Genomic DNA, 9382 nt, shown 5'->3' with positions numbered 1-9382 from the left:
TATCTTTAACCTAATGGGTTTCGGTTTTAATGATTTATGTGTTTAACCAAATTCTAGATCTGACCTATTAACCTAAATGGGCATGACTAATTTGGCCTTCAATCCATTTAATTTGGCCCAATTAAAACTCAGCCTTTAATTGGTTAATCCTAAAAATTTCTGGTATCTTACAATTCTCTCCCCAACCCTAGTCACAACATCGAGTTATCTTCTCTCCCCAACCTCTCATAGAATAGAGCTATCTTCTCTCCTTGACCTGTGGTGAAGGGATCAAGCTTACTATTCTCTCCCAGACTCCTAGCCACGAGATCAGGTCAACTTCTCTCCTTAATCCCTAATTGTGGGATCAAGTTTACTATTATCTTTTTAACCTCACAAGATCGACCTATCTTCTCTCCTCGATCCCTATTCATGGGATCAAACTTACTATCCTCTCTCCAACCTCTGATCGTAGGATTATCTATCTTCTCCCCTTGATCCCTAGTCATGAGATCTTGCTTACTATTCTTTCCACAACCTCTGATTGTAGGATTAGGCTATCTTCTCTCCCTGACCCCTAGTCCAAGATCGAGTTATCTTCTCTCCTTGACTCTTGGTCATAAGATCGAGTTTTCTTCTCTCCTCAACCCCTAGTTATGAGATTGAGCTCACCATTCTCTCCTTGATCATCAGTCACAGGATTGAGTTGTCTCTCCTCTCCCCACAACCTCAATGCACCGGATCGAACCTTCTATTCTTTCCCCAACCCTTGGTCGAGGGATCGAGCTTTCTATTTTCTACCCATCCTTGGTCATAGGTACGAGCTTTCTATTATCTCTCGCCCCTGGTTGCGAAATCCATCTTTCTATTCTCTCCTCGACCTACGATCATGGGATTGAGCTTTTTATTCTATCCTTGACCCCATGGGTATTCAAAAATTATGGGGTCGAGGTGTTCCCCCCTTAGTGGTAGCAACCCCTACCCTCACTAAAAGGTCAACTCAGTTATGCCCTCCCCAATCTCATTGGTTTGTTTGAGTTGAGGAATTGAGTTGTTGATATTCTTCTCTATTATACCTCTGCCCGGTCTATGCAAGATTGAGGCGATTTTTTTTTATTACACTCTCCATGGCCTCAACGGGATAGAGGCAACCTTCTTATATTCTCTCTAACCTTAAAGGTTCACCTACATTGTGGGATCAATTTAGGAGTTTCACTTATCGTCTTAGGATTGAGCTCTTTTTCATTAGCCCACGATTCTAGAGTTGACTTCTTTATGCTAGTTAGGTTTGTTATACGTTCACACATAAGCCTTTTTTATCTAAGTCAAGTTCATTATATGTTTATATATTACCAAATCTCCGTGAGCACAAAGGCCATAAGGACACTCATCGAAGCCCCCTACATTGCGCTTGTAACTCGACCTTAGCCTCGACCTCTATGATTTATGGACCAGCTCAACACCTTTTTGACTTAAGCACCTACGCGTCTCAATCTCCCTTCATATATTACCAAATCTCCCAAGTCACTCTTATAGCTTAATAACCTGAGCGCCCCGAGCTCCCTGAATCAGACTTTGTTCGATTCCACTTCTCAACTCGGTTTGAAAATGATACCCTAGGAAAGTGATCCCTTCTAACTTAGCATATCCAGCCTATGGCTCTATCCTAACATAGTTGCATGTGAGTTATAATTGAGCATGACCCATAACTCGCAATTCACAAGATCTAATAACCTGTTAGGTTATTGAACCACAATCCTTTATAAACACTAAAGTTGAAAATGGTATGATAATCTAATTGTTATGACCAATGTGAGCTAGAGGGAGGGTGAATAGCTCTTCTCACATTGATTTTGAGAATGCAATGGGAAACCTTTGATGAACGAGAAACAACAACACACCACACTAAAACACAATTGATTTACTTGGTTCACAGCCTCCCAATGTTATTACATCCAAGGCCTAATTCTAATGAACTAACACCACTAAAATCTTCTCCTTCTCGGATACCTTCCGGAGATAGAGAAACTTCATACGACACATATCATTTATAAAGAAACAAAAAAATAAAATAAATATAGAAATGTAAATAAAATGCTTTACAAGAAGGAATCTTCACTTTTGATCACTATTGGTTGCTTTAGAATGTCTCTTGTTGGTTCGAAAATACAGCAACACTTTGTCCTCAAACCCTTAAGAACCAACACCTGCAATATTCTTTGAAACCCTTTTTCATAGGGATGTTGTAGGGTTGATTTCCACATATCAGTTGATTGTCATTTCCATTAGTCGATTGCTCTACTGTAATTTTGACCGTTGCTCTGTCCTAGTAGCCTAATGGCTTTATTTACCACAACATTAGTTGATTTCTAAACACCATCAATCGACTGTTACCACAACAGTCAAGTCCTGTAGTTGAGATTCAAATTTTCAGTTTGCTTGAACAGTGACATCAGTCCATTGTTAGTCCCTAACAATCGATTAATCATGACCAGTCCAGTTGAACAATCAAGTTTTAAACTCTTTATTTGTTGTTATAGTGTCATCAATCGATTATTAATCCCTAGCAATCGATTGATCATGACTAGTCGAGTTGAATAATCGATTTTCTATCTCTCTATTGCTACAGTAATACCATTAATCGATTGATCAAATTCATCGATTATACTATAACAATCATTGTTCATAATCGAGTTCCAACTTTCTATCTACTACTATAGTGTTGAACAGTTGATCAATCAAACATATCAATCACTGTAGTAAAAACATTATAGTAGAAAATCTTAACCCCATTAATATAGCAACCCTTGTTACTATAGAAAACTTTAAAATATTATAACAATCCTCGTTACTATATTAAACTCTAAAATACTAGGGAAAATCCTAAAACACCTCTCAAACATCAATTTTGGAGTCTAGAGTCCATCGATCGATTGATACACTCTATCAATCTATTGATACTCTCTATCAATCTATATATTGATACTCATGTTTCAACCTTATCGAAGCTGAATTCTTATCTTGTTTGATATACGATTGACTTCAACCTACTATGACTTCCTTTGCTTAGTATTAGTCAATCTTAATTTGCCGAAACTTTCCATTATCCAACATTCAACCTCAACCTATTGTCATTGTCAAACATCTAGTCTTTCTTACTTTGTTTGGACTTCTAATCATGTCTAACATCCGATCAATCATGACCTATCAAGACTTCCCTCATTGCCAAGTGGTATGTTCTCATGATCCATTTGGACTTCATTCTCATACAAAGTGTTTAGTTCTCTATGACCAACTTGGTCTTCACTCTTGTCAACTCCCTATTAAACATTCAATAGTTAAATATCAAGTATTTGATCAACCTTGACCTATTTGACTTTTCGCTTTCACATAAAATATATTGATCAAACATTAAAATTTAACTCGAATTAACTCAAGTTTGATCAATATTAACTAGAGGTTGATTGCACCAATAATATATCCCCATTGAATTTATTAACATGTCCGACCCAATTAAACTATATACCTACCTCGACCAATCCACTTAGCTTTCCCTACTCAACCTATTCATTTGGATGTGATGTTTAAAGTTGGAGTGAATGTTGAAAAATAATTTAAATGAAGTTAATTTCCTTTATATATATATATATATATATATATATATATATATATATATATATATATATATATATATATATATATATATATAACACTGCTATATCTCTTGATTAAAATTGGTTACGTGCAAATTTATCCCTATTAATTTAAGAGATGTTGGATTATTATTTCTAACAACTGAGAAGGCTTGTTCTGATTAGTTTTGTACTGATTACACTCACTAATATTAACTTGGAACACTATCAGATTACATTAATCATCAGGATTCTCATTCGTTTACATTAAAAAGTTAAAGTATTCCCCATACATATAGTCGCAAAATGTGGCAAGCAACCAACAAATAATGATTTCGAGCCTCCTCCCGTAATGGAACAAGACATACATTATCACAGGAGGACCTAGCAAAAACACAAGTGAGAGTTGCCATTCTGTTGTGTATTAAACTGCACTCCTCTGAGTTCCTTCACACTCTTTCCTTCCTCAGACAATTGTTTCCACTCCACTAGGCAGTGCAAGAACTTGAGAACCTGTAGGGAAGTTTTACATTAATTATGCCAATGTTTATTAGGAAAATTGTATTATATTTGTCCTCAAAAAGAAATATTAAATCTTATATCTTATGCTATTATAACCTCAGCTGGCTCTCTGAGCGAAAAGGAGGCTTTTGTTTCCTTTGCAATCTTAGAGACAATAATGCCAAAGCCTTGTTCTCTATCACATAAAACCTAGAAAAAAAATTATAACCAAATTAGTTTAACTCATATCTAAGTGAAAAATCTACTATCTCACGAGTTGTTGGAGTGATCATAAGGTGAGTAAAATGTTCAAGAAGATCTCCAAAACAGTAAGACACCTTGAAAGCATCTTCATCAGTGCAATCATCTCCTATGTACAATGGAAATACATTATTATGCCCCTCAAATCCTGAAACACCAAAATTGAAGCCTTTTCACTCAGCTTATAGTAATTAGATAGATATGTGATTGAAATGATAGTCTCAGAGTTTACCAAGAGACTCTAACAAGAACTCGAGAGCCTTGCCCTTGTCCCACTTAATACTTGGCCGAATCTCCAAAACCTGATAAACATCGAGAACATTTGATCTAACTTGCAAGAAAAAAGAAACTAGAAGTTTAGGAAAGTCTGAGATTAGTCTACCTTTCTTCCATAGGTGAGCTTCAGTTTGGGGTAGTCCATGATCACTAATTTCACCAAGTCAGCAAGTAAACTCCATTTCTGCTAGTAAGAAAAGCCAGCAAATTTACAACTCCGGCAAAGAATGGCAGAAGCCACTCCCGAAAGAAATATTCAACTTTTACTACCTTTTCCTCCACACATCGGAAGTGAACAGAGAGACAAAACTTATTGTTTTCGACTCTGGAGCCAGGGATGCTCTTTACTATCTCTCGCAAAGACTTGCACACCTTTCAGAAAAAACAATGTAATTGCCAGTAAGAACAGAACTCCACAAATTCTGCTAGAATACAAGGTGAATTGAGATATGGAGGAGGAGGAGACCACCTCATCTATCATGGGAAGAAACTCCTTGGCCGGTTGGCACAGAACACCGTGTGCCTGGTCACCAAATAAGTCAACGATTTGTTAATTTATCGTGGATTTTGTCAGCGAAGGAAGAGAAACATGCATACCTTGACTTGTCCAGCGAAGGAAGAGAAAGATGCATACCTTGACTTTGGGGTGATGAGGCTCTTCTTCGGGACCTTTTATGTCCATGCCATGGCTCCCAGCATAGTACAGTTGTGATAGCTTCACAAAGCTAGCTACCTGAACCCATCAAAGAATTTGTTTTAAAATTAAGAATAATTATTTAGAGAATTGAAGTGGTAAATGTACCTTTTCTGTGCACCTCCCGCTCACGATGGCTGTGGGAAAGTGACTTGCCACTTCTCTTACTGCCTCTCTCATCTACGGGAAGATTACGAGTAAGCCAATAGAAACTAAAAAAAAAAAAAAAAAAAAAAAAAGAGTAAAGAAAAGGGGCGTACAGTAGAAAAAAGCATAGAAGTGGGTCTTTAACCTCGATTTTTCAATTGAGAATTTAGTAAGAGATCTTTCACCTCATCGGACATAAAGGCGCAGTCAGGATCCACGACGATGGGCGACAGAGTGCCGTCGTAGTCCAAGAACATTACGACCTGCTTCCCCTTGGCCGTCGCCATCACCTCCTCGAAGTTGCTCAACGCCGAAGGGTGCATCTTCTGCATGTAAATACTTGTTTAATTATATTAATTATATCTCAATCGAGAATGGCAATCCAAAGGCAAGCACTCACCACCCAGCTGTCGTAGTCGACGTCGCGGGCGGCCGACATGGATGGGCTACCCGGCGGCGGCGACGACGACGACTTGACGTGGGTTGGGGACAGTATGTTCATGGCTTCGATCCATGAATTGCCTCGTCCGGTTGTGGCAAGGTCGAGGCGTCTCGCCGGTTTCTTGCACCGGAGATAGCTGGGACCGGCCATGGGGGAGCGAGTAGGAGGGTAGGAGAGGTGTGTTAAGGATTCGGCGATGGATTCCGGAGAGACCACTGCGACTGGTAGCTAATCCTTCATCACTAGACTCTGCTTAGTCATCCTTTTGCTCTACTTCCCGGAAGTAGCTGCTAACGATTTAATTGGAAGCTAAGAGGAAGAGAAAAAGATTGAACAATAAAGGAAAAATAAGATCAGAATCCTTCAATATCGAGCTTGAAGTGTAGCTTCGACAGAGGGAGAGAAGGAGAGCGTGATAGAGACGAAGGGTGGACACGCGAGGCGTATAAGTAGAGTTGGGGACGGGAAACGACGAAAAAAAAAAAGGGCGGGTGCGGGAAGGGACCGCCGCCGAACATTGTGGGTCCAGACATGGTTTGGCCACGTAGGTTGAGTCCAGCTGGCAGCACGAGTATGAGGACCCCTGGAAGTTAACACGTGTCGTACGTTCAGGATACCCGCGGAGCAGGACTATTTGGTGAACATTTTGGTAGGATGATGGGCGTGGCAATCCCCATTTACCTTTTCAGTATGTTTATCAAAGTCTGGAAATTTCAGATTTCAAGTCGGCTTAGGAATATTTAATATTTTCTCAGATTTTTAGATAATATATATGATATATTAATCATATTATATCTTGTATACTTAGTTAATAATTATGTATTTTATATACTATATGTATATTCGGTTATTTAATTACTTAATTAATCATTTTGGAGGAATCACATGGTATTATCTTTTTATTAAAAAAAATAATGTGCTCATAACTAGGGAAATCTTATAAGATTGATCGAGTACGTCTCTATTTTTATTAAACCGATACGTGGGCAATTTTACTTCATTTCCATGTTTGATGTTCTTAAGCAATTCTTTTTTCTTGGCAACCACACAAATATACTCATTTATTGCATGCATTTTTAGTGTCTTTTCAACATTTCCTTAAGCCTTATTTAGCATAATTACAATGCATTATATACTACTTCTTGATGGTTGTTGTTTATGGTTGACATTTTTAATTAGCTACATGAGATACTGAATTTTTAGTGAGAGATTATCAATCACTTTATTTCTAATTGACAATAGTGATTATTTCAATCTGAATACGAGAGTAGTTGAATCCTAGATAAATCATGAAAAATGGACTTTTGAGGAGATGTGATAATAACTTTTGAAATAAGAAATCGACAAGAAAAAGTCGGTTAAAAGAGTCGACAGAAAGAGTTAGCTATCCATGAGAAGTCTCAGCAAGAGATTAGAAAGGGGCTAAAGGTGCACCTTGGTATTGTCTTTTCGACGTTTAAATTAGAATAGTATGGACAAATAAATTGAGAGTATGGAAATATTATTATGATGTCAGAGATTGTATACGTTCATTGTATACATTTAATTGAACAAGTAAGATATCTGTTATAGAGAAGAAAAAAAATTCATTTCTTCATTAATTGAAGCCCCTTAAAATGATCAGAATATTTCAACAGCTGGGACTTTTCGAATGAGCTTTAATAACTTTTCAATTGAGAGGAAAAGATGCCATAAATAAGTAACCAATAACCGTTCCTTTGCTTTACATGTGTAACTACCTACAATTGATGCGAATGTTCATTTAACCTCTTGTAACTAACTCAACAGACAACTATATTGATGTTGTAACTCCTCGACTGAATTAGTATTAAATACCCTTGAAGTTGAATGACTCCCCTTTTGAGATTCTGAGTCTTTATTATACTAGATATCTAGTTTTGAAGATAATTTGACTTCGTTCTATGATGGATCTGAATGATGGGAGATAATCTGACTTCTTTCTATAATAGATCTAAATGAATGTAAGACAATCTAACTTCTATCTACAATGGATCTGAATGAATGGGAGATGATCCGACTTCTTTCTACAATGGATTTGAATGAATGGGAGAATATCTGACTTCTTTCTACAACGGATTTGAATGAATGGGAGATGATCCAACTTCTTTCTATAAGGCATCTGAATGAATGGGAGACGATCCAACTGCTTTCTATTAATGACAAATTCCCAAAGGGTGAACTTTAAATTTGGTTTTGCCCAAAAGGCGCACCCAAGTTTAAGAATTCTCAAAAGATGCACTTGATTCCAATTTTACCCCCCTTCAACAGCTTACTTCATTCGCGATTTCCCAATGCATCTGAGCCACATTTTGATTAAAAATTCATTTGTTAGTTCAGATGGCAACGTTGAGGCCGGTACTTACCTTTCCTCTTCTTGTTTTACACACAACCTATACCATCACAAAACACCAGTAGAAATTCAACAGAGTAAAAATATCGATGGGAAGAATAATCGAGTAAGCCCTAAAAAGTTATCTAATTTTTTATGTCGCTCAAACTTTGAAGACTGGCTATTCTCTGAAGAAGATTTTAGCATAGCAGCTCACTCGATATTTTGTCACCGATTCTTTTCAAAATTTTCTCATGTATGTTTCAGGTTAATTTATTTATTTATATCAATTACAATAGAAAATTTTATTTTAGGATTTTTTCCCCTCCATTTCTATGTAGTCAAGGTTTTTGTAAACTAAATCCAATCATCTGATTATAATGTGATTAGTTTTCTATATGATATATTAAATGGTTAACAAACGGAAAAAATATATTATATATTTAGAGGTTTAAATTTCTACAACTTATTAGTAATGTTTTTTTTTACAATTTGGCACTGAAATTTCAAAACCTGAAAGATGTACAATAGTTCAAAATCCTAACACAGTGGTGTTGAACATTATATTCTAGCACCATTTCAGTTTTGAATTTTTAAGTGTTGAACTTTCTATTGTGGTCTTAATACTTTAAATTCAACACCTATTGGTTCTGTGCCCATCAATGACTAAGCCCATCAATGAATTTTAACATTTAATGGAAGAGATGAGCGTGGTCCAACACTTATCTCCCATCCCATTTTAAAACTTTTAAAATTTGAGTCACTTAGGTCCATCAATAGATTTCAGTCATAACCTATTAATGGCCTTAGAGGGTTATAATCGGACTCATTCCAACTCCTATATTTTTATTAAATGAACATGAGTCCGAATATGCCATTGTTAACTGATTCAAGGCTCTCCAAGTATTTCTCAAAATGATTTTAAATATTCATCAGGTAGTGGTGTTACTTTTCGAAGATTAGCACCAATATCATGCTGATTTTCGAAGACCAACACCACAGTCTGTGTTAGTTAACATACAATCATAACTTCGCCTATGTGTCTCAGTAATAGGATTAGATATCATGTACACCTTTTATACAATATTATCTTCCATCTC

At 36.7% G+C, this 9382-nt stretch overlaps 1 pseudogene; it reads right to left on the bottom strand.

Annotated features, from left to right (window-relative positions):
• Positions 1–3799: 3799 nt before the first annotated feature.
• LOC141835410 (putative trehalose-phosphate phosphatase 6) lies at positions 3800–6333 on the bottom strand (annotated as a pseudogene).
• Positions 6334–9382: the final 3049 nt, after the last annotated feature.

This window comes from Curcuma longa, chromosome 9 (genome assembly GCF_044706935.1).
Source record: "Curcuma longa cultivar G26 ecotype Majalengka, Jawa Barat chromosome 9, ITB_CL_G26_1.1, whole genome shotgun sequence".
Classification (NCBI taxonomy): Eukaryota; Viridiplantae; Streptophyta; class Magnoliopsida; order Zingiberales; family Zingiberaceae; genus Curcuma; species Curcuma longa.
Note: the sequence above shows the minus strand (reverse complement) of the source record. Positions and strands in the feature narration are given on the sequence as shown.